This window comes from Microcaecilia unicolor, chromosome 7 (assembly GCF_901765095.1).
Source record: "Microcaecilia unicolor chromosome 7, aMicUni1.1, whole genome shotgun sequence".
Lineage (NCBI taxonomy): Eukaryota > Metazoa > Chordata > Amphibia > Gymnophiona > Siphonopidae > Microcaecilia > Microcaecilia unicolor.
This window is the reverse complement of record NC_044037.1, coordinates 156,916,032-156,943,000: the sequence shown is the minus strand read 5'-3', so window position 1 is coordinate 156,943,000 and position 26,969 is coordinate 156,916,032. Positions and strand designations below refer to the sequence as shown.

The 26,969-nt window shown below is 40.3% G+C and overlaps 1 protein-coding gene across 1 annotated transcript in view; it reads right to left on the bottom strand.

Moving 5' to 3' along the window:
* Positions 1-26,969, bottom strand: part of PTH2R (parathyroid hormone 2 receptor) — a 372,984-nt gene that overhangs the window by 140,749 nt on the left and 205,266 nt on the right. The gene's annotated exons all lie outside the window — the stretch shown is intronic.

The window sequence follows — 26,969 nt, the reverse complement described above, 5'->3', positions numbered from 1 at the left end:
CTGGAAACGGCTTGGTCGGATCACTTTAAATTACAGTTCACACTACGTTGGCAAACCTCAGGTCCCCTCCGGCCTCGTCAGTCTCACCAACATTACACCAGAGGTGCCATTGACCCCAGCTTGTTCTGGAGGTCTCTTTATAGTCACAGCTCGGATCTGCAACCATCCTCACCCACCTATCTCACTGACTGGGACCACACTTGTAATGCAGTGCTGAATACAATTGCACCCCTGCGTCCTAAAACCTCGTACATTCGTAGATTATCACCCTGGTTCACAATAGACCTGAGAGCTTTAAAACGTGAGGTACGACGCATGGAAAGAACTTGGCGAAAAGGCAAATCTGATCAGGCTCGGGAGGACTGGAAAAGTAGTCACCGCAAGTATAAAAACGCCATCCGAAATGCAAAGCGCACCTACTTTTCATCTAAGATGCAGGTGGCTGGCCGGGACATCCGACAGATATATCAACTATTAAACACCTTTCTAGATACTCGCAAGCTAGAACGCTCCAGTGTTGACCCTCCCTCAGCTACACAACTTGGTTCTTACTTCAAGGAGAAAATTCTTACCCTACGGTCTTCAACCGTCAGCTGCCTCTCTGATGTGGATGACTTTCTTGCATCCTTGGATGTGCCTTTGGGTGCTTGCCCTGCTGACCGCTTTTGGATCAAATTTAATCGCCTATTACCTGACAAAGTGACTACTGCTCTACGTAAATTCACAAATAAAAACTGCAAATTAGATGTATGCCCGACTCATCTTCTAAAAGTCGCACCAAAATGTTACATTGAAGACCTGACTTGTTATCTTAACAATATGTTAAGTGCAGGATTTTTCCCACCAGATCATGGAAACATCCTTCTCACTCCAATCCCAAAAAATTTAAAGATCAAACCAGATGTCATCTCTAACTATCGCCCAGTGGCTTCGATACCTCTAGTTATCAAGCTGATGGAGAGCCTGGTCAATATTCAACTCAATGAATTTCTAAATAATTTTGATATTCTCCATTATTCTCAATCAGGTTTTCGAGCCCATTACAGCACGGAGACTGTCCTGGTTACCCTCCTATCCAACTTTCGTCGAGAACTATCTGTTGGACGGAAGATTCTCCTGTTACAATTTGACATGTCTAGTGCTTTTGATATGGTGGATCATGAACTCCTGCTCCATCTACTGGATTCTTTTGGCATAGGAGGACCAGTTTTGTGTTGGTTCAAGGGTTTCTTGACTTCTAGGTCCTATCAAGTCATGGTGAATTCCCACACTTCTGAACCGTGGAATGCTTCCTGTGGAGTCCCTCAGGGCTCTCCCCTCTCACCTACCCTATTCAATATAATGATGATGCCTCTAGCCAAAGCACTTGCAAATCTGGACCTCAACCCTTTCATCTATGCGGATGATATTACAGTCTACATCCCTTTTCAATCAACAATATCAGAAGTTGCCAACCTCATAGATGCCTGTTTCTCCACTTTAGAACAATGGGCCAGGGTGTTCCGCTTCAGGCTAAACAGAGAAAAAACTCATTGCCTCATCCTCTCATCCACGCACGCTCATGTAACTGACACAATGCTTCCAGTTCTGGGCTCCGCCCTCCCGATTGCCAACAGCCTGAGACTTTTAGGAGTTCATCTAGATTCACATCTCCAGCTGGTTGATCAAGTACACTTGGTATCCAAAAAAATGTTCCAGGCCATGTGGAGGCTTCGACGTATCAGATTCCTCCTTTCCAGAGACTTGTTTCGTACCCTTGTCCATTGGCTCGTCTTATCCCACCTGGATTATTGTAGCGGTATTTATGTGGGTTGCCAGGTCTCCTTATTGAAAACTTTCCAAACGGCTCAGAACACAGCGGCGAAGCTCATCTTAAACGAACGGCGTTTTGCACACGCAGACCCCTTGCGCTTTAAACTTCATTGGCTGCCTGTACAGGAGCGCATTGCTTTTAAGATCTGCTCCCTAACACATAAAATCATCTATGGGGCTGCCCCGGAATACATGGTTCCCTTGATTGACCTTCCGCCCAGAAATGCCAACCCTGCTGCAAGGTCCTATCTCCACCTCCATTTTCCTAATTGTAAGGGAGTCAAGTATAAGAAAATCTTCGCCTCGTCTTTCTGTTATTGGAGTCCCAAATACTGGAATACGTTACCTCGTCACCTTAAAATTCAAGAGGACCATGCCCTTTTTAAGAAGTTATTAAAGACATTCCTCTTTGCTAAGACTTACCCCTCATCTTACCATGTTGATTAAAGTATCCCTTGTACCCAACCCTATTTAGTTCACTTTGTTAGTTTCTTCCCTCCTATTTACCTCTTTATGCTTGCCTAAGCTGTTAAGATTGTACTCTTATGTAATTCTCTGTAAGCCACATTGCGCCTGCATGTGTGGGAAATGTGGGATATAAGTAACAAATAAATAAATAAATAAGATTAGTTTATGTTTCTGCTACAACAACCAGATGCCCTTCTACACAGGGCTGAAGGGTGTAACAATGTGGAAGTGAAAGAAGGTTTGGGGAAGTGAAAGAGGAATCTGTGGATATGACAGAGTTAAAGATCATATGCTTTAAGTTAGAAAAATAATATTCTTTGAAAAGAATATTCTTATAGCTGCAGTGCTGGTAATTGCAGATAAGCAAGGCTTCTTTCAAGGACAAAGATGTTACTCCTGAATCAACCAGAAAATCCCCACCTGTTGTAATATCTCATTATAGGGACAGCTATATCCTGTCCCTTTTAGAAATTGTTATTTCTCAAGGTTATTCATCATTATAACTTGATGATATTTCAAAGGTACTATATCTCTACATATGATAATTAGCAATGGCCAGATGTTATTTTGTTTAGCTTAGATTTTTGAACATTAACTATATATGAAGAATTCATTGACTCTATATTTTTGTGCCTTATGATGCCGATCATGTATCTTTAAAGTTTGGATACCTTGATATGAGCAGAACATCTGCATCCTGTTTTCCTAATGTTTATGTTTTTTCTTAAAGCCATTTATCTTCTTAATTAGCCAATTAACTAGTCATTATTTTGTCTATAAAAAGAGAAGCTTTGCTAATTATATTTTGAACAGAGTCAGACTTAGGGGGGGATTCTCTCTCTGTATTCTTTGCCTAGGCAAATATCATTGTACTAAAGAGTGAATAAATAAATTACATTGCTGACTTGTTAGACTCATTCTTTGTCTTCATAGCATTATCACTGAGAATTTTCCTCTAGGTTCCACAGCAATTCACCGTTTATTACCATCTTGTCTACTGGAGCCACCTGCCAACAACTGGAGGTTGGGAAAACTGTAAGTGAAAAATAACTGAGCATTGATATATGTTTAACATCTGTCAATATGAATAGCAGATATCCTAAACTGTATGCTTGTAAGACCCTCACCAAACTGGTGAGTAGGTTTAATCATCTAAGGGAATTAATGTAACCTTTAATTTTATTTTCATCTATGTCTGGAGAGAGGAAGAAAGAACTGTAAATAGTTACTACTTGATTGGTGAAGATGAAGTGTACTGTGCCTAAATCATTTAAAGGACAGTAAAGTTTGGTTCATAGTCTGTGTGTGGAGTGGATTACTGACAATATCTGGTGCAGCTTGCTGCAGCCTCCCTAGATAAATTGTGGTCCTACCCCTGGTCACAAATTTGATGCATTTCCCTTCTACCCAGCTTCCTGGGCTTACACCAGGCAGCCATCCAGGTGTGAAGACAAGGATTTTACATCATTACAGGCCAAAGTTTTGAGTCCTCAAGTTTGTACTCTAATGAGCCAGAAGGCTTTCAGCTGGAGGTCAGGATGTAGTATGCCATGTGCAATGCCTCCAAGGAAGTCCAGTTGGTAGTCTGTGAGGTGACATATACACAGGGCAACAGTGATGTCTTCTGTACTGACCAGTGTTTGAGATGCACCAGCATCCAAGCAAGTAATCTTTACTCTGTATGACTACAGGGTATAACAAGGAAAGGTCCTGCACAATAAGGCAATGATCATATCTGCTAACACACTTGTCTAAATAGAAGTGTTGTCTCCAGGCCAGTTAACAATCGAAAGACTCCAGTCTATATGCTAAGTAGCATTATGGAAGTGGGAAAGAATGCCTATGGAGAGAGCTTTGGATACATCTCAATAGCAGTCCACATATGAGGAGAGGGATGTTACCTGTCATGGCACAAGGTGCTAGGTCAAGTCCCTGTGATTGATATCTGAAACCTATATAATGCATATAACTAGGTATGGAGGATGGTCTAATGAAAGGTATAAGAGTGCAGAGTATCAGGAGATGGGAGAGAAGAGGTTAGACATACTTACTGGTGGTATCAGTATGGTGAGATGTATCCTGCTGTTTGACAACCTTCAAGCACTCTAATCAAGGGTTTTCTGCACCTGCTAATCCTAATCAGTGAGTGGATTCCCTTAACCAGGTAGCAACTTGCCTTCTTCTTTGCAGTGCACCTTAGGTCTCTTAATTTTCATGTCAGAGCTTCTACATCTATATTGTAATTGAAGATGGAGTTCACCATATAGCAGATCTCTTCCCATAGCTCTTTGTTAGATTAAGCATGTATTCTCTGACCCAAGGGTACTACAGTGCTTGAGACCTTCTTGCACCATCATATCCTCCCCTGTCGCATTGAAATTTAACTTTTATGTTCAGTGTTTTCTGTTGGATACAATGGAAATCTGTCTAGCAACTGTGCACATGCATATCTATTTCATGTGTATATCAGGCATTTTGGAAAATGTTGTACACGTGGATTTCTCTTGCATGTGGGTCATGGACATTTCAAACTGCCCTTCCATGCATATTTCTTTTGCACCAAACTTCCAATTGCTGGGTCCTATGCAACACTGTCAGCCCTCCAACACCTAATTAGTGTTAAGCAATTTGTGATGGGTCCAATAATCTCTCTGATAGGTAGGGATGGGCAACCAGAAGATTTTCATTTTGTGTTGTTCCCAGGAATTTTTGTTTTATTCATTTTTGTTTGGCCATTTTGACAGTTTCTGACAACAGTGAGCACTCTTCAGAAATATTTCCCACTATGTGGAAAGAAAGCACATTATTTCAGAAAGGAGCACACTATTTTTCTAAGCTTGCACTTGCAATGCAAGGTGGTTCTACTAGTAGGAATAGTGTGCACTGTCAATATTGGTGAATGTAAAAAACAAAATATTTCATGTTTTTTCTGCTTATTGTCAGCTGATAATGATATTGTTGAAATTTCCTATGTCATTGCAAACTACTTCTGTCCCTATTTGATAGGGCTTCTTTTCCATTTGGGTATCTATCCTGTCAGGGATATGTGTCAAATAGTGCTTATAATATTCACTGACAAGTGTTTCTGTATTTTAAATAAGCTAGTGAGAGGAAGAAGTTCAAAAGTGGTATTGTGAGACTCAAGAATGATGAGGATGAATTTGTCAAAGCTGATAAGGATAAGACAGAATTGCTTAAGAAATATGTCTGTCCTGTGTTCACAGATGAAGAGCAGGGGAAAGAACATAGAAGACAAACACAAATAGGAATGGAATTGAGATATACCTTGAATATTTTCAGAAGACAGTGTTTGTGAGAAATCAGTTATACTAAAGGTAGACAAAGCAGAGGTGCCAGATGGCATACATCAAAAATACTAAAGGAATGGAAGGAAGTTCTGGTGGCTCTGCTGACCTTTTCAATGTCCTAAAAATAAATGGACCAAGTGAAGCCGGCCAAGTGTTCGTCAAGGACGCCCTTTTTTTCCATTATGTGTCGAGGACGCCCATGTGTTAGGCACGCCCAAGTCCCACCTTCGCTATGCCTCCGACATACCCCCGGGAAGTTTGGTCATCCCCGTGACGGAAAGCAGTTGGGGACGCCCAAAATCGGCTTTTGATTATGCCGATTTGGGCGACCCTGTGAGAAGGATGCCCATCTTCCGATCTGTGTCGAAACATGGGCGTCCTTCTCTTTCGAAAATAAGCCTGCTTGTCTTCTAAAATAATGGAGCCTATCTAAATGTTTGCAGTTCCCTGCTGATTTTCTCATATACAAGAACTATCTAAAAATATGCTTTACAACAGACTCACAGATGCATTTATACATTTTCAGAGCAGGTATAAATTTGTGCGTGGATCTCTGCATGCTACTGGAACTAATTTTGGGAGCCTATTTTTAAAAAGGCAGTTAGGTCCCTATCCTGCTTATTTTCGAATGAGAAGGCCTGCCATCTTCCAACACAAATCGGGAGATGGCCAGCCATCTCCTAAACCCAGCCAAATCGGTATAATCGAAAGCCAATTTTGGCCACCTTCAACTGCTTTTCGTCGCAGGGCCGGCCAAAGTTAAAGGGGGTGTTTTGGCAGGGTACGGAAGCCGGGATGGGGGCATGGTTACGAGATTGCCAGCTTCGGCCGATAATGGAAAAAAGGCTGGCTCTGACGAGCACTTGGCTGGCTTCACTTGGTCCATTTATTTTTAGGACCAAGCCTCAAAAAAGTGCCCCAAAACTGACCAGATGACCACCGGAGGGAATCGGGGATCGCCTCCCCTTACTCCTCCAGTGGTCACCAACCCCCTCCCACCCAAAAACATTTTTTGTGCCAGCTATGCCAGCCTCAAATGTCATACTCAGCTCCATGACAGCAGTATGCAGGTCAATGGAGAAGTTTTAGTGGGTGCTGCAGTAGACTTCAGGCAGGCGGAACCAGGCCCATCCCCCCCTACCTGTTACACTTGTGGTGATAAATGTGAGCCCTCCAAAACCCACTGTACCCACATGTAGGTACCCCCCTTCACCCATAAGGGCTATGGTAGTGGTGTACAGTTGTGGGGAGTGGGTTTGGGGAGGCTCAGCACACAAGATAAGGGAGCTATGCACCTGGGATCATTTTGTGATGTCCACTGCAGTGCCCCCTAGGGTGCCCAGTTGGTATCCTGGCATGTGAGGGGGACCAATGCACTATAAATGCTGGCTCCTCCCACGACCAAATGCCTTGGATTTGGCCGGGTTTGAGATAGCCGCCATTAGTTTCCATTATCGGCGGGAAACCAATGGCGGCGATCTCTAATGCCGGCCCAAATGTTGAGATTTGGCCGGCTCCGACTGTATTATCGAAACGAAAGATGGCCGGCCATCTTGTTTCGATAATACGGTTGGGTATGCCGCTTTCCAGGGCCGGCCTTGGAGATGGATGCCCATATAGATGGCCGGCCCCATTCGATTATGCCCCTCCACGTTGCCTTTATAAAATAAGCTTAAAATTGGTGCCTTTTGCAGCTTTTAACATAGGCTTCCTGTTATAAAATTATCCTATAATGGGTGACCCCTACTCCATGGAGTTCACAAAGCATACACATGAAAACAAATTAGAGGCTCTGAGTTAAGAGAGCGAGACCTTATGTATTATTTATGATTTTTTTTTTTTACTTACTAGGGAGGATGTATTTGTAGTAGTTTGATACTGCATTTTGTATGATATATGATTTTTTTAAATATTTTTTTAATTGTAAACTGCTTAGGCACAAATAGTGTGTGGTGTTATATTAAATCAATACATCCAATCCAATTAAGGAGGTTTAAGGCAAGTGGGATTAAACTAAGGAGGGACAACTTTTAACTGAATGCCAGCTATGTCTGAAGTATGGAAATGTTTAACAGAAAACTCTAGTTGTGTAATTTGTTGGCAATTAGCTTTTTCTAGTATGTATGAAGCAGGTATAGAATATCAGCCTAGTTCTGTAAGGAACATCACAAGGCAAACAGATAAAACAGTATTATGTTTCAAGAGCTGCTTCTACTATTTGCGACAGCTACGCTGCCTCTCTCCTTACATCGAGAAGGTAACTCTTATCCCAGTTGTGCATGCCATGGTAACATCAAGACTGGATTACTGCAATGCACTATACAATGGTCTGACTACAAAGGGCCTGCACCAACTCCAGTTGATTCAGAATGCAGCAGCAAGACTCATAGAAGGTTGCAAGCGACGGGACCACATCACACCATTTTTGCAAAAACTTCATTGGCTACCAGTACAATACAGGGCTAAATTTAAAACTCTATGTCTGATCTTCAAGGCCCTGAAAGGAAATGGCCCTTAGTATCTGAAGACTAGGATGATCCTCCACACACTGCCAAGGACACTAAGATCCCCCCAAGGACTTTCATTAACCACACCCTCTCTAAAAGACATTACATGATGTGATACCTGCAAGTGAGCCTTCTCCGGAGTAGCCCCCACACTCTGGAATGCATTGTCTGAAAGACTATCTCTACTTCAGGAAGCAGGTGAAAGCTTGGCTCTTCAACTAGGTTTTTAATGGAAGAAGTAAATAACTTGTTAGTCTCACTCACACACACAAGGAGCACTGTAGCAGGACATGTTTATCCACTCCTACCCTAGCTGAGATAATATTTAATCATCTCTCTGACCTCATGTGCAACTTTCTTCTAATCAGTCACCTTACTTTCTAACTCTTCCTACTTTCTTACCCATCTATATGTTACAACTTTGCCTTACCCTTCACTATCAATTATAATGTTCTATTATGTATTGTTTTGACATTGCAAGTAGTATACTATCCACCTTATAATTGAAAGAGAAAAACACCTAGATTTCGACCCAAATCGGGAGATAGACGTTTATCTCACAAAAACGAATAAATCGGTATAATGGAAAGCTGATTTTGGACGTTTTCAACTGCACTCCATCGCAGAAGCGTACAAAGTTGACGGAGGCGTGTCGGAGGCGTGGCGAAGGTGGAACTGGGGCGTGGTTATCGGCCGAGAAGAGATGGGCACCTTTCGCTGATAATGGAAAAAAAGTATGCGTTTGTAGCTAGAATTTGGGGCACTTTTCCTGGACCCTGTTTGTTCACGAATAAGGCCCCAAAAAGTGCCCTAAATGACCAGATTACCCCCCAGAGGGAATCGGGGATGACCTCCCCTGACTCCCCCAGTGGTCACTAACCCCCTCCCACCACAAAAAATGATGTTTCAAAACTTTTTATTTTCACCCTCAAATGTCATACCCACCTCCCTGGCAGCAGTATGCAGGTCCCTAGAGCAGTTGGACTTCAGGCAGGTGGACCCAGGCCCATCCCCCCCTACCTGTTACGATTGTGCTGCTTAATGCTTAGTTGTCCAACTCCCCCAAACCCACTGTACCCACATGTAGGTGCCCCCCTTCACCCCTTAGGGCTATAGTAATGGTGTAGACTTGTGGGCAGTGGGTTTTGAGGGGGATTTGGATTTGCTATGCACCTGGGAGCTCTTTTACCTTTTTTTTTGTTTTTGTAAAAGTGCCCCCTAGGGTGCCTGGTTGGTGTCCTGGCATGTCAGGGGGACCAGTGCACTACGAATCCTGGCCCCTCCCACGAACAAATGCCTTGGATTTATTCGTTTTTGAGCTGGGCGCTTTCATTTTCCATTATCGCTGAAAAACAAAAACGCCCAGCTCACAAATTGTCGAATAAAACATGGACGTCTATTTTTTTCGAAAATACGGTTCGGTCCGCCCCTTCATGGACCCGTTCTTGGAGATAAACGTCCATGGAGATAGACGTTTTTGTTCAATTATGCCCCTCCACGTCGTACTTTGTATTGTTAATTGAATATTTTTACTGCTGTAATTGCCTATTGCTCATGTTTGATCTATTCTTACTGTATACCGCCTTGAGTGAATTCCTTCAAAAAGGCGGTAAATAAATCCTAATAAATAAATAAATGTTTAGTTTTGTGTTGGCTTTGGGCCTATAAGCTATAGGGAAGTTAGGTCAAATTAGACTTTGCTTCCTTTGCTGTTCAGACCTGGTCTGAACTGTATTTTTAGGAGAATTAAGCTGTCAGCATTATTGATCCAAGCTGGTGTACCAAAAATTATTGCAACATGGAGCTAGACTGTTTACTGTAGGTGAGATCATGGGACAAAAGAATCATGATGCACTAGGTGATCTGGGCACAACTAAGCACATGATAACCCAAGCTCAATTATGCATGCCCATGAAGGTGGTCAGAGATTAGGTCTGTGGAGACTCTCCTTTGATGGGCCTGTCAGAGAATGAGTTGTGTATGCTTAAGCTGACTAGACCCACTTTCAGGGGAATTTTCGAAAGAGAAGGGCACCCATCTTCCGACACAAATCGGGAGATGGGCGTCCTTCTCTCAGGGTCGCCCAAATCGGCATAATCGAAAGCCGATTTTGGGCACCTTCAACTGCTTTCCATCATGGGGACGACCAAAGTTCACAAGGGCATGTCAGCACCGTACTGAAGGCGGGACTTGGGCGTGATTAAGAGATGGGCATCCTCGACCGATAATGGAAAAAAGAAGGGTGTCCCTGACGAGCATTTGGCTGACTTTACTTGGTCCATTTATTTTCACGACCAAGCATCGAAAAGGTGCCCGAACTGTCCAGATGACCACCGGAGAGAATAAGGGATGACCTCCCCTTACTCCCCCAGTGGTCACCAATCCCCTCCCACCAAAAGAAAAATGTAAAAATATTTTTTGCCAGCCTCAAATGTCATACCCAGCTCCATCATAGCAGTATGCAGGTCCCTGGAGCAGTTTTTAGTGAGTGCAGTGCACTTCAGGCAGGCAGACCCAGGCCCATCCCCCCCTACCTGTTATACTTGTGATGGTAAATGTGAGCCCTCCAAAACCCACCCAAAACCCACTGTACCCACATGTAGGTGCCCCCCTTCATCCCTAAGGGCTATGTTAGTGGTGTACAGTTGTGGGTAGTGGGTTTTGGGGGGTTCAGCACACAAGGTAAGGGAGCTATGTACCTGGGAGCAATTTGTGAAGTCCACTGCAGTGCCCCCTAGGGTGCCCAGTTGCTGTCCTGGCATGTCAGGGGGACCAGTGCACTATGAATGCTGGCTCCTCCCACGACCAAATAACTTGGATTTGGTCGTTTTTGAGATGGGCGTCCTCGTTTTCCATTATCAACGAAAACTGGGGACGACCATCTCTAAGGTCAGCGATCTCAACATTTAGGTCGGCCATCTCTAAGGTCGACCTAAATGTTCAGATTTGGGCGTCCCCGACCGTATTATCAAAACGAAATATGGACGCCCATCTCTTCGATAATACGGGTTTTCCCGCCCCTTTGCGGTGCCGTCCTTATACATGGGCGCCCTTAGAGATGGTCGTCCCCATTCGAAAATGCCTCTCCATGTATCATAGGACCAACTCCCATGACATAATATTCATTAAGCTGAACCAATCATGAATTGCCAAGCTCCATTACTTCCATGTTAGCTTGCAATAGCCAATGACAGGAAATACTATTAATGGCTATGGAAAGAAATCCTATATAACATGGGACTTCCTGGATATTAGAGAGAGTGAGAGAGGAAGAGAGTGAGAGGAGGGGATTGGGAGAGTAAGAGTGGGAGAGTGAGTGAATTGGAGTATGCGAAAAAAAAGGTGGACTCCAGGACTGTAAGGGAGTAAAGTACAAGAAAATCTTTGCCTCGTCCTTCCGTTACTGGAGTCCCAAACACTGGAATATGTTACCTCATCACCTTAAAACTCAAGAAGACCATGGCCTTTTTAAGAAGTTGTTAAAGACATTCCTCTTTGCTAAGACTTACCCCTCAACTTACAATGTTGATTAATGTATCCTTTGTCCCCTTCCCTATCTAGTTCACTCTGTTAGATGCTTGCATAACCTTTAAGTTTGTACTTTTATTTAACTTACTGTAAGCCACATTGAGCCTGCACGAGTGGGAAAATGTGGGATATAAGCAACAAATAAATAAATAAATAAATAAATGTCTCACCAAAGGGGGGAGCAAGGATCTCCCCCTGGAAAGAGGTGAGAAATTCCTATTCAAACTGAGCTATCATCAGAAATGCTGCTACAGTGAAATTCTGTTTTTAAATCAGACACTTTTTATAACAGAACTAGCCTGACAACAGATAGTGAAGTCTAAGTCCATTTCACTAAACAGGAGGTAAGCTGGAGTAAATATGTTGTATTGACTCTGTGTGGAAACATTAAACAAAACATTTTATTGAAACACAGAGATTGCAAGTTTCTACATATTTCTTTAATTAGGTTTTAATTAAAATTGTCAATCTGTTTACCTATTAATTTGAGTTAAATAAAAGCCATACATTAATTCCCCAGCAAATTTATATTCACTGAGCACCTCTTGCTTATATAAAACATATCATTAAGAAGGTATTCAGGTAATGCCTAATAAGGTATAAACAGATTTTCTAACAGCTGAAAAGATGGTTTGCATGAAAAAGAGTGAAGCCATAATAGGAAAGAATGAAACAAAGTGTTATGGGTCTTTAGAATCCCTATTTATTTATTAGGCAGTTGATATATTGGCAATTTAAATTTTCATGCTCTTCAATTGCCTCCATTGGTTTCTAACTCAGTTCCCATGTGGACAGTTCCCACCAGTCAGTTCCCACCCACCAATTTCCATCTGGACAATTCCCACCACACTAGCGAAGACAATTCCTAACCCCCAAAATACAAAACATACTAGGACAAGTAATCTCCCTCCCTTTCCTCTTCCAGATTGTTTGGGGGGCAGTACCCCCTCATACCCTCCCACAACATTATCTTTTATACATCTCTTTCCTCTTCCAGACATGTAGTTTGTGTGGGGAGGGCAATGCCCCCCCCCCACACCCCCAAACTAGGTTTCAACCTAATTCATGTTTAATCTGGGATCTAAATAACATAAATAAGTAAATAAATAAATAAATAAATAAATAGATAAATATAAACTGCAGTTCATGTGGGGGGGCAATGCCCCCCACACTCCCCTAAATTAGGTTTCAACCTAATTCAACCCCTCAAAATGACACATTGATTACGATTTATAACAAATTACCAGGACTTATGGGAACCAATACAAGAAAGAAGCTAAAGTTGGTAAAAAAAAAAAAAAAGCACCACCAGGACTTATGGGACCCGATACAAGATAGAAGCTATGGTCAGTGTTGGGGAGTAGGAAATGAGCGGGGTGTGGTGAAAGTCCTTGGTTGGAATTGTCTCGGGGGGGGGGGGGGGGGGAATTGATTGGTGAGAACTGTCCAGTGAGAACTGTTCGGGTGGGAACTCACCTGATACCTCCATTGACTACATTTTGTCCAGGCAACAAGCAGCACTTGGGGGGAGGGGGAGGTGGGACATTCCTCTGGTACAGTGAAACTGTAGTCAGTTAGCACTAATATTCAGGGCTGACCAATAAAAGTTATTGGGATAACGCTGGTGAAATCTATAGCAGTCCTCCAGATACTTTTTTCACACATAATTATATCCAGACATTGAACATCCAGATAAAGTTATCTGGCTAAAGTTACCTTGACAACTTTCTGCTTAATAATTTCTAGAAATCTGTGGTGCTTGTGAAATCCATAAATATATGAAACAAAAAGAAAAAAAAGAAATTTGTGGTAAGGCTAAAATGTAGCTTTTTCTCAAAATGTTCTAGGTTTTGAATAACATACTTTAGTGTCAACATCTAAATACATTTTCTAATTAACACGCTTATTTTATTTAATTTGCAAACAGTTACAAGTTGTAGCTATCAGCTTGCTTCCCCCACATTTCAGGAAATATTTACCATTTAATATGCAATTGGATACATCTTGTCACATTTCAATCATGGTTTCTCATTCATTCCTAGGAGATAATTTCAGAGGCAACTGATTTTTGTACTTACAGAAAATTGACTTTAATTTTAAAAAGACAGACTGAGCTGCAGGCATAAACATATAACTGACTCTAAGGGAATTACCTTGGCTTGGTCTATTCATCTGGGGAGTATAAGTTTAAAAAAATGATATATTATTTAGGAAAATTAAATTTTACAAGAATATATAAAAATACACGATTGACATGTTTATTTATTTACTTAAGGGTCAAGGTTCAGCTGGCGAGTGGTGAGCATTTCGCTCACCACCGATAGCATTATTCCTGGATATTCAAAGTCTGGATCTGTGTGGGCTTCGGCTTTGAATATTCAGTAATTTTTAAGCTGGCTGAGGCATAGCCACTTAAGTCAATATTTATAACTTTAGTGGCCATGGGTTACCGCATAAAAATAGGACAGACTTTTATGCGGTCTCATTTATACAGTAAACCTGGCTACTTAAGGGCTAAATATCAGTACTTAAATGACCAAGTGCTGACTCTGCCCCCGGAATGCCCCCAACATAGATGGCTTTGAGTTTGGAACTACCTACGATATTCAGCAGCACTTAGCTGGTCAACTGCCCTGAATATTAGAAGCTAGCCTCAACCAAGCGATTTAACAGGTCAGCTACATCAGTTTGAATATTGGGCCCTTAATTTTCTATATCCCACCTGCAAGCCTGAAAGCTATTGAAGTAGTGTACATTCTGGCATAATAGGGATTTTCCTGTCCTTGGAAGGCTTATAATCTGAATTTGTACCTGAGGCAATGGAGGGTTAAGTAACTTGCCCAACATCACAAGAAGCTTCATTGGGATTTGAACTTGACTACCCTGGTTCTCAGCCCACTACTCTAACCAATAGGCTTGTTACAGTCCTTGCAAAAGTGCTGTCAGAAAAACACAAAGTTTAGCTGTCAATTAAAACAGAGTATAGAACATCACATTGAAGACTCAGGAACTCTTGAATAAAAACTTTCTTTAATGCAAAATCAAACAAAAGAAATGACTAACTGTTCTGAAGTGTTGAACAAGAGTTTCTGCCCAGCAGACTGAGGCCCCTATTTACTAAGGTGCGTTAGTGTTTTTAGCGCGCCTACACTTAGCGTGCGCACTAACCATATAGACGCCTATAGGGATATTGTAGGCATGTACATGGTTAACGCACGTTAAAAATGTTAACGTGCCTATAACACTGCTTTGTAAACAGGGCCCTTAGTCTGTTCTCAACTGCATCACTCTATATACAAAGAGGATCCAGGAGATCTCAACATCAAGCTGAGAGTAGATGTTGTAAATACTTTTAAACTAATGAAAATTTGATGATGTTTATCGTTTATTCATTTTACTATACCGTCTTAAATTGTGGTTACAAAACAAAAACGGTTTACATGTTAATATAAAATCATAATAAAAACAAGCATAAAAGAACTCCATCAAATTGATAGGAAAGCAAGCTAAGACAACCATTCTTAAAAATAAAGAAAACACCAATTTTACTAAACAACCATTCATAACAAATACATAACTAACATATAGTTTTACTACATAATCAATTCTACCTAGTATTATCTTTTATCACAGATTATTTTCAAACGTCTCCTGGAATAAGTATGTTTTCAAAAAATTTTCGAAATTGAATGTAGGACACTTCCAAACTAAGATGTTTTGGGAGACAATTCCAGAGAGAGGGGGCCAAGAAAAAAAAGCTGAATTTCTAGTGGACTCCCATCTAGCCTTCTGTGGTGATGGGATAATCAATCTGTTATCTGTAAGTGAACGAAGTGTTCTCCTAGGCGAATATGGCAGGATAAGATTTGATAGATACGATGGAGTTAGTAGATATGTTACAAAGGTTTTAAAAGGCTCATGCAGTAAGATACAGTGTTGGATTATAGTTCATAATGAAGCATGCCACAGACAGATTCCCCCTGCTCGAAGAACAGAGAAGAGGGGTGTGGGTTAACTACCAAGCAAGCCTAGAAGATCAAGCTAGCCAATAGGGAAAGTCCCGTAAGACACAGGGAACTGGGACATGTGATCAGGAAGAGCCCATCACAGAGAACCACAGAATGACAGCAATTTGTAGTCCTATCCAATTTAAAGACACAGGGACTGAACCTGGCTATAAGCAATGTCCAATATATACATATAAACAACAAGCAACCTACCTCCACATGGGGGAAGAACAAGGCTACTCCTCCACTTTATTTATTCCCATGTGTTTCTACTAGCATATTGTTGTAGTATTCTTGCTAACTGGCTGCCACAGCAATACATTTTCTAAATAAATGTGTTGACAGACAAAATTTGTCACAATGCTTTGTGATTGTTTTTGCTGGAACCAGTGGTTCTCACATGGTTGACTGTATAAACTGTAGTAATCAGGGCTGTATATGTCTAGCTTTTTCCTCTATTTGAAAGACAAAACATGAGGATGTGTGGGGGACATAGATGAAAACAATTGGGCCTGTTTGTCCCAAGGCATTTTATAAATACATAGTAATCCAAAATGATGGCAAATGTATAGTCTGCATCTGCTTTGAAGCATGAGACTTATGGGTCTGTGCAGTAATGCTCAGCATGTATGCCAATCCAATTTAGCATGCTAACAATAGTGTGTTGTTCATTGTAGAAATCTATACATTTATTTATGTATTCTTTTACTAATTGTGTTATGTTTTATAGTTTTATATATCTTGCCTTGGACCAACACAGGTAAGGCGTGTACCTCACTCCAAGTGCCCTGGTATAGAATCAAGTTAAATTGACCCCATGCTGAAATGTCATAGTTGCTCAAGTGACATACGCTTAATTGTTGCACGCTTAACTGACGCACACTGAAGTGACCAACAGTGATGTGTTGTATCTCACCAAGAATTATAGATTGTGTGGGTTATAATTTTCTAAATAAATACAAATAAATTTAGATAGACCCTCTCTCTGCAAATTCATCTAAAATGTCAATTATTTCATCAAAACTCCTGTCCACTACAAGACCACCCGGAGTATAGGAGCCAACTTTTCAAAATGATTGGGGATGTTAAACCTAATGGAAATTTGCCCCTCCCTGCACACTGTCAAGAGGTTTGCTCAATATTGGGGGTGTCAAGCACCCACATCACCAACAGAGCTAGCTCCTATGATCCAGAGGACCCATCACTTCTTGCTGGTGCATATCTGGTGTCGACTGGCACAGTGGTAAGGTATCTGGCCGTTTTGTGTGCATCATTAACTTCCACCTGGCTGTCATTCCTGTTACACAGATATGTCAAAGGCAGGTGTCATCTCCAGCACAAAGCCTGTGGGGTCCTGCATAGCCCTGGCTAGAGCAGAGAAGACTGTACCTACCTAATTATGATAAATATGAGACCATCATCCCCTCTCTCCCCTCCACACACAAACTGCAATGTTGTGTTGGAAAGCAAGGTGCCACCTGCCACTAGCATATCTGTGACTTTTGATGCAAAAGAGTTACCCTTGTGGGGTCACATGCAGTTATGTCAATGCACTTATTGATCTGTGGCCTTTACAGATCAAATCACATGTGCTTCAGGTCCATACTGTGTCTCTTGGCCATAGACACATGTGAAGAGCTCGATATGTTGCCATGGGTCAATAGTCATAAACCCTGAAACTACTACTACTCATTTCTATAGTGCTACTAGATGTACACAGCACTGTACACATTATATGTAGATACTTTCTCTGACCCTAGATGGCTCATAATCTAAGTTTTTGTACGTGGGGTAATGGAGGATTAAGTGACTTGCCCAAGATCACAAGCAGCTGCAGTGGGAATTGAACCCAGGTTGCAAGGATCAAAGCCCACTGCACTAACTATTAGGCCACAAACCCTGGAACACTACTTGGAGGGACACATACACATTCCATACTTCCACAGACACCCATATTAAACACAGCTGACAGCTTGACCAAATGTCTGCATATTGCTAACACTTCACAGGAAGACACCTTCAGATATAGGACATCTAATCCACTTTCCAACAGAGTAGAGGAGTAGCCTAATGGTTAGTGCAGTGGACTTTGATCCTGGTGACCTAGGTTCAATTCCCACTGCAGTTCCTTGTGAGACTGGGCAAGTCACTTAACTTGCCATGGTCCCAAGTAAAAAAAACTTAGATTGTGAGCCCACTAGGAACAGAGAAAGTACCTGCATATAATGTATACAGCGCTGCATACATCTAGTAGCACTATAGAAATGATTTGTACTAGTAGTAGTGGTTTGTCCATGCAGCTGAATGATCAGTTTGGTGACACTTCATCACCAAGCTGGTTTATCACATGACAATTCATCACTGAGAACTTTTCATTATGTAATCAAGATAAATGTATTCCAATTATATGCATAGAAAGCTTGCAGGAAATCATGGGGGAGGGCTGCACTAGCACACATCTGTGCCTATTCTTTTCTACATAAATATGAGCCTCACTAAAACTTATAAATAACATTGTCACGAGGCTCATATTTAGTGCAGAACAGTGTTTTCATCACCCTATATTTCATCATGCACAGAAAGCTAAATGCACTCAAATTATATGGTGGAGATCTTGCACGGCAAATTGAGCAAAGATATTTACATTTAAAATAGCACATAAAACATAATGTGCAAAGAATATGCAAGGAAACGTTGCACAGAATGGTGTCAAAAGGTCAAAAAAATGACATTTCATCACCAGCAGAAAATTACTTAGCAAATATCACAGTTGGGTTGGGGAGGATGGAAACAGGGTGAGAGAATGAAACAAGGTAGCATCTTGGAGACCTGTGTAGATAAAACAGGAAAGAAAGAGTGCATGGCTTCAGTATGTGTTTACAAGGCTCATATTTAGGAACAACAGAACAAGTGCCAGGATTACCAGCATACTTCCCACCATTTGCTGCAAATTTTCAGTGCAAAGAATTTCAATGTATTTAGCTTGAATAAGTGATGAAGTGTCATATGATGCAATGTCTGCAGTGGTGAGAAGTCGTACATTGAAGTGGTAGATTAAGGTAATGAAAACACTGTTCTTCCGTGCCTAAATATGAGCATAGCAAAAAATTTATGCTTAAGAAGTTTTAGCAAAATTCATAATTAGTATTACATTTAGCAGCAAAAGGCCATAGCAGAGAAACTGAATGAATTCTTTGCTTCAGTCTTTACAGAAGAAGATGTAAGAGATCTACCTGTACTGGAAATGGTTTTCTAGGGTGATGATGCGGAGGAACTGAAAAAAATCTTGATGAATCTGGAAGATGTATTGAGCCAAATTGACAAATTAAAGAATAGTAAATCACCTGGACCGGATGGCATACATCCAAGGGTACTCAAAGAGCTCAAGCATGAAATTGCAGATCCGTTGTTAGTAATATGTAACTTGTCATTAAAATCGTGCATAGCACCTGAAGATTGGAGGGTGGACAATATAATGCTGATTTTTAAAAAGGGTTCCAGGGGTGATCCGGGAAATTACAGACCGGTAAGCCTGACATCAGTGCTTGGCAAAATAGTGGGAACTATTATAAAGAATAAAATTACAGAGCACATAAATAAGCATGGTTTAATGAGCCAGAGTCAGCATCGGTTCAAGAAGGGAAGTATTGTCTTACCAATTTGTTTCATTTCTTTGAAGGCATGAATAAACATGTGGATAAAGGTGAGCCAGTTGATGTAGTATATCTAGTTTTTCAGAAAGCTTTTGACAAAGTTCCTCTTGAGAGACTCCTCAGAAAATTAAAGAGTCATGGGATAGGAGGCAAGACTCTGGTGTGGATTAGGAATTGCTTATTGGACAGAAAACAGATGGTAGGGTTAAATGGTCATTTCTCTCAATGGAGGAGGGTGTATAGTGGAGTGCCACAGGAATCAGTACTGGGACCGGTGCTAGTTAACATATTTATAAATTATTTGGAAATCGGAATGTCGAGTGAGGTGATTAAATTTGCAGATGACACAAAACTATTCAAGGTTGTTAAAACAAATGCAGACAGTGAAAAATTGTAGGAAGACCTTAGGTAATTAGAAAACTGGACATCCAAATGGCAGATGAAATTTAATGTGGACAAATGCAAAATGATGCACATTGGAAAGAATAATCCAAACCATAGTTCCTGAAGCTAGAAAGCAGAAGTCCAGATCCTCCAGGGTACCATTTTCAGAAATGCTCCCCATTCCACGCACAGGACCCAAAAGGCAGGCAGAGCTCCAAAATCTCAATGAGTGGTTGAGACGATGGTGCAGGGATGAGGGATTTAGATTTGTTAGGAACTAGGCAACATTCTTGGAAAGGAGGAGACTGTTCCAAAAGGATGGGCTTCACCTTAACCGGGATGGAATCAGGCTGCTGGTGCTAACTTTAAAAAGGAGATAGAGCAGCCTTTAAACTAGAATGGGGGGGGGGGGGGGGGGGGGGGAGGCAACAGTCACCCAGGAATGCATGGTTTGGTGTGGAGTATCCTTGAAGGATATTATTGAAACAGGACATTTAGAGAATCCCAGTAGAGAAATTTCAACAATGCTGAAAGTAATCCAGGTGGGCTTAATGAGAGAGCAGAATAAAGGATGTACATTAACCCCACCAACTTCTAAGCAGCTTGTAGATCCAAGGAAAAAAACACAATTTTAAGTGCCTGTATACAAATGCAAGAAGCCTAAAAACAAAGATGGGAGAGTTAGAGTATATAGCACTAAATGATGAGGCATATATAATAAAGACTTGGTGGAAAGAGGTCAATCAATGGGACACTGTGTTAACAGGATACAAATTGTATCACAATGATAGAAAGAATCAAATTGGAGGGGGTATGCGCTATATGTTAAAGAGGGAGTTGAGTCAAATAAAATAAATATTCCACATGAAACAGATAGCAGCGTGGAATCGTGTGAAGGGAAGGAGTATTCTTGTAGGGCTGTTGTACTGTCTGCTGGGACAGAATAAACAGACAGATGAAGAAATGTTTACAGAAATTAGGAAAGCTGACAAATTGGACAAGATTTTAATAATGGGTTATTTCAATAACATGCATAGATTAAGAGCTTTATGTGGAAAGTTGTCTTTTGAAAAATTGTGTTGATATTGAAAGGAGGTGATCATCTTTGATATTTGGAGAGAACATACATTCCCCTGATGGAGGTGAAACAGGGAACCCCTGTCGGGATTGAAGAAAAGTTCTCGAGATAAGTAACAATCATTTAAGAAGATATTGTGTTCAAGATAATAGAATATTCTGTATCTCAAAAAGTTTTTTGGTCATTTATAATAACTGTGTGGAGTTTTTTATGACTAATGATTGGGGGAGAGCCACCCACGAATATGAAGGTTTACCTTACAAGTGGATGTGAATCTCGCAGTGTCTGAAGTCTTTTTTCTCCGTTGATAAGTGATTGATATATGTTACATGAGCCTTCTAGAGATACAGAATAGAAAAGTGGAGAATTATTGGTGAATTGTGATTTCAATTACCCCAATATTGACTGAATAAATGTTATATCAGGGAGTGCCAGGGAGATAAAATTTCTAGATGTAAGAAACTACTGCTTCTTGGAGCAACTGGTCCAGGAACCAACAAGAGGGGCCGCCATTTTGGATCTGATCCTTGGTGGCATGTAACGCATAGTGCGAGAGGTGATGGTGTTAGGTCTCCTGGGAAACAGTGATCAAGTTTGAGCTACTGAGATGAACCCACAAAGGAAATCTATTGTAGCTGCTTTTAATTTTCAAAAGGGCGACTATAATAAAATGAGGAAATGGTTAAAAAGAAGCTAAAAGGATCAGCTGAAAAGGTTAGGATACTAAATCAGGCATGGACGTTATTCAAAAATACCATCATGGAAGCCCAGACCAGATGCATGCCACATATTTGAAAAGGTGGAAAGAAGAGAAAACGATAGCCAGCATGGTTAAAAGGTGAAGTGAAAGAGGCTACTACAGCCAAAAGAGCATCCTTCAAGGAATGGGAGAAAGGACCCAAGTGAAGAAAATAAGAAGCAACGTAAGCACTGGCAAGTCAGAAGCAAAGAATTGATACAGAAGGCTAAAAGAGAATATGAAGAGAAATTTGTTGCACAGGCTAAAACTCGCAGTAACAACTTTTTCAGGTACATCAGAAGCAGAAAGCCTGCAAGAGAATCCATGGGACAATTAGATCATGAAGGAGCAAAAGGGGCACTCAGGGAGGATAATGCTATAGTGGAGAAACTGAATGAATTCTCTCCTTCGCCTTTACAGAAGAAAATATAAGAGATCTGCCTGTACCAGCAATGGTTTTCAAGGATGATGATGCAGAGGAACTGAAAGAAATCTTGGTTTAACTGGAAGATGTACTGAGCCAAATTGGCAAATTAAAGGGTAGTAAACACCTGGACCAGATGGCATACATCAGTGGGAACTCATAAGAACATAAGAGTAACCATGCTGGGTCAGACCAATGGTCCATCTAGCCCAGTATCCTATTTCCAAACAGTGGCCAAGCCAGGTCACAAGAACCTGTCAGAAACCCAATTAATAGCAACATTCCATGCTACCAATCCTGGGGCAAGCAGCTGCTTACCCATGACTGTCTCAATAGCAAACTATGGACTTTTGCTTTAGGAACTTGTCCAAACCTTTTTTAAACCCAGATATGCTAACTGCTGTTACCACATCCTCCAACAAAGAGTTCCAGAGCTGAACTATTCATTGAGTGAAAAACATATTTCCTCCTATTTTTTAAAAGTAATTCCAAGTAACTTCCTCAAGTGTCCCGTAGTCTTTGTACTTTTGGAACAAGTAAAATATTGATTTACTTCTACTCGTGCTACACCACTCAGGATTTTGTAGACCTCAATTATATCTCCCCTCATCCGTCTCCTTTCCAAGCTGAAGAACCCTAACCTCTTTAGCCTTTCTCCATACGAGAGGAGTTGCATCCCCTTTATCATTTTGGTTGCTATCCTTTGAACCTTTTATAATTCCACTATATCTTTTTTCAGATATGGCGACCAGAACTGAACATAATATTCAAGGTGTGGTCGCACCATGGAGCGATACAGAGTCATTGTAGTATTTTCGGTCTTATTCACTATCCCTTTCCTAATAATTCCTAGGATCACGTTTGCTTTTTTGGCCACCGTAGCACATTGAGCAGAAGATTTCAGAGTATTATCTGCAACAACATCTAGATCTTTTTCTTGAGTGCTGACCTCCAAGGTGGACCATGGCATCAGGTAACTATGATTCAGATTATTCTTTTCAATCTGCATCACCTTGCATTTGTCTACATTGAATTTCATCTTATTTCACAGTCTGCACGTGTTTTAACAACCTTGAATATTTTTGTGTCATCTGCAAATTTAATCACCTCACTCATTGTTCCGATTTCTATATCATTTATAAATATGTTAAATAGCACTGGTTCCAATACTAATCCCTGTGGTACTCCACTGTTCACCCTCCTCCATTGAGAGAATGACTATTTAACCCCACCCTCTGTTTTCTGTCCAATAACCAATTCCTAATTCACACCAAAACCTTGCCTCCCATCCCATGACTCTTTAATTTTCTCAGGAGTATCTCATGAGGAACTTTGTCAAAAGCTTTCTGAAAATCTAGATACACTACATCAACCAGCTCACCTTTATCCACATGTTTATTCATTCCTTAAAAGAAATTAAGTAAATTGGTGAGCCAAGACTTCCCTTGCTGAACCCAAGCTGACTCTGTCCCATTAAACCATGTTTATTTATGTGTTCTGTAATTTTATTCTTTATAATAGTTTCTACTATTTTGCCTGACACTGATGTCAGGCTTACCAGTCTGTAATTTCCCAGAGCACCCCTATAACCCTTTTTAAAAATCGGCACCACATTGGTCATTTCAAAGAACTCAAACATGAAATTGCTGATCTGTTGTTAGTAATATGTAACCTGTCGTTAAAATCATCCATAGTACTTGAAGATTGGAGGGTGGCCAATGTGATGATATAACTGATTACTGGCTAGCCACAAACTGGGATATTCCGCAGGAGATAACTGGTTATCTCCCACTGAATATCCACGGTTAGGAGCTTAAAACCCTATTTAACCGGCCAGGAGCCATTCCTGCCTGGTTAAATAGTTTTGAATATTGGGGGGACAGTATCTTGGAGAGAAAATTCATTTCAGAGAAGCTAGACTAGAATTGCTGTCATACACGGCTTCCATTCTTCAGTTTATCAAGCAGTTTCCTGCACATGAATTGCAAGAAATGTCTGTGTTTGATAAAATCTGCTTTGCTACTCCATCCAATCTGAATAATTTTACTTTTGGAGAGGACATCAACAGCTTACCAGACTGACTAGCAGATACAGCACTTTATTAAACAATGATGAAACCTCTTCTGGAAATTAACTGGGAACATTCAGAATTTAAGGAGCCATTTTACAAAGGTGTGAGAGGGCCTATGTGCGAACAGGATGCACCAAATCAGTACTACTGCCCGGCTTACCACACGGGTAGCGCATGAGACGTTACCACTAGATCAATGGGTGGTGGTAAGGCCTCAGGCCGAAAATGGACATGCGCTAGTTTCAATTTTAGTGCACATCCATTTTCCGGCCCCTTAAAAAAGGCACTTTTTTCTAGATGGGTAAAAAAAAGGCCCAGCATGTACCCAAAAGATGCGCTTGCACTACTGCAGGCCACTTTTTACTGTGGCTTAGTAAAAGGACCCCTAAGTTACTTGTACTATATGTGAGAAAATTAAAAGTGGATTAGTAAAACATTTGAGGTCATACTAATTTTCACACAGCAGTAGGAACAGTTTGCTGTACTGTATCTTCTACTGGATGTTTGTAATATTTTTCAAGTATCAAGAATAGACTGCAAAAGGTGACTCAGCTTGATGAATGCCATTAAAACTAGGATGAGAAACCAGCTAGAAGTTGAACACCTTGACAATTTAATGATGATTAAAATATATCTACAGTCTGGAAAGAGTTTTAATTTGGACAGTGTTTATAAATTGTGGAAATCAGAGAGAGAAAGAAGGGAAACAGTTTCCACCCAGTATAAGCACCAAGTTTTCTTTTTGAATAATTTCAGCTGCACTGTCAATCAAGTCACTGATATATCATACAGGTTTTCTCAGTCTCTTTCTGTCTCTCCAGACAGTAATCCAGGCCCTCATTAATCTTGCTTGAACACCTACTGAGAGCTAAACATAAAACATAGCAGTAAAAAATGTGCTACATGTTTATTGAAGTGATGCATGATATCTGAAAATGGAAATATTTCTATCTTACCCTTTTGTGAGGCCTGTATAGTTAAAAAGAAAATAAGCATATCATTTCAGCAAATACATGTTCCAATGTGTTTTTTAATGAATTACTAATATTGTGTAACTGCGAGTGGCACCCACAGAGAAATATTACCTGGATATTTGTTTACACTACACTACAATATACTTCTATACTGCTGATACCGTCAGGTTCCTAGCGGTTTACAATAATTAAAAAACCAAGACAGTCTCTTGGGAAGCAAAAAACAGAACTAATTTTAACAAACTTCTTAAAAAGATAAGTTTTCACATTTTTCTTGAGTAAGAAAAAAGATAACTGAGCTGCAAAACAAATATTAAAATCACTCCAGGACCTCGATGCTTGAACTTCAAGAAGTCTAACAAACATTTTAAATCTCTTTACTCCCTTAATTGATGGAAGGATGAAAAGCGAATTGTGAAATGATCTTCTATCTCTATTATTGGAAATAAATTCCATATGATCCATTATATAAATTGGGCATTCACCATTTAGAATCTTATATACAAAGCAAAGTAATTTGAATATAATCCTCACCTCTATAGGCAACTAATGTAATTCAACAAAATATGAAGTCATTTTATCCTGCTTCTCCAGTAAAATAATTAATCAGATTGCAGTGTCCTAGACACCCAAATAGATAAGTTTACAATAGTCCAACTTGGACAAAAGCAGTGCCTGTACCAATAATCTGAACTGCTCAGATTCAAAATACTTTCTTATGCGTCAAATGAAAGAAAGCTCAAAAGAAAGAAAGAGCTCTTAGCGCATTGAGTTGAAAGTCAAGGGATAAATTCTGATCAACATAAACCCCCAGTATCTTTATAACAGAAGAAAGTGAATACCTAGTTTGAACCACCATTATGTGGTCTACTAAAGGGTCAGGATTGTTATCAAAAAGTAATAATTTGCATACAACAAAACATATTTGCATGTAGCAGCCAAGTCTTTAGAGGGAACTATACTGTCAAGGAATATATAGGTGCAGGATACTCACAGGGCAAAACTTTTTGCTTCTCTTTCAGTTTGGTATTTTTTCCCCATTTTTGGACTTTTTTGTTTGTTTGTTTGTTTCACATATTCATTTGAATAATACATTTTTTAACATGTGTTAGGACTTTTTAACACATTGTATGGATTAACAAGTGACCATATGTAAATTAATGCATATTATATCAATTTAGCACATACTAGATTTTTGTAAAGCTTTCTAGTGAATGGAATGCATACTAACAAATGCACATCACTAATAGAAGTATATGGTGCACCAATGTTATAAGGATAACATATGCATCTATGGGGCTTTTTAGATAGCCTACCTGGAAATTCCCACATGAAAACCACACCTCCTCCCACACAGGAGTAAGATTTTATGTATATTTACTGGTACAAATTGACCCCGTTGCATGTATTTCATCAAATTCATGAAAAGTGCTGAACTTACCCTTAATCTGCTCTTTCTCTACCCTGTAAATGTGCATATATCACATTAAAATAGGCATTATGTGTTCTGGGTAATTTGGTAAGTGCTTGCTTGAAGACAGAACATGCTGTTCTACACTCCTACGTAGCATATAAAGTTATCTATATAATGAATATACATTGTGGACATATGATTGGCCTGATATTTGAGCAGTTACTACCGACAAATCACAATTACCAATCTAAGATGCAAGCTATAAGACAGAATGTCTATTGGCCAGTTCTCTTGAAGCTTAAGACTGTCCTAAGAAACATATATATTCATCAGCTAAGTACAGTGTATATCATAAGTATTAATAGACACTGTTAATGAGATACAGATGTAGGATGCATTGCCACAGATGGTAAAGGACGCATCTACATGCTGACAGTAACAGAACAATGTAAATACACCCTCATAAGATGTAGTTAAGCTTTTTGTAAAGTGTTACTGCAGCTGCAATGTTTTTTTATATATATAATTGCACATACATTTCTCTGCGCTAATAATGACCTATTTTATATACCTTTGCATTGTTTTAGCCTATTAGTATAAAT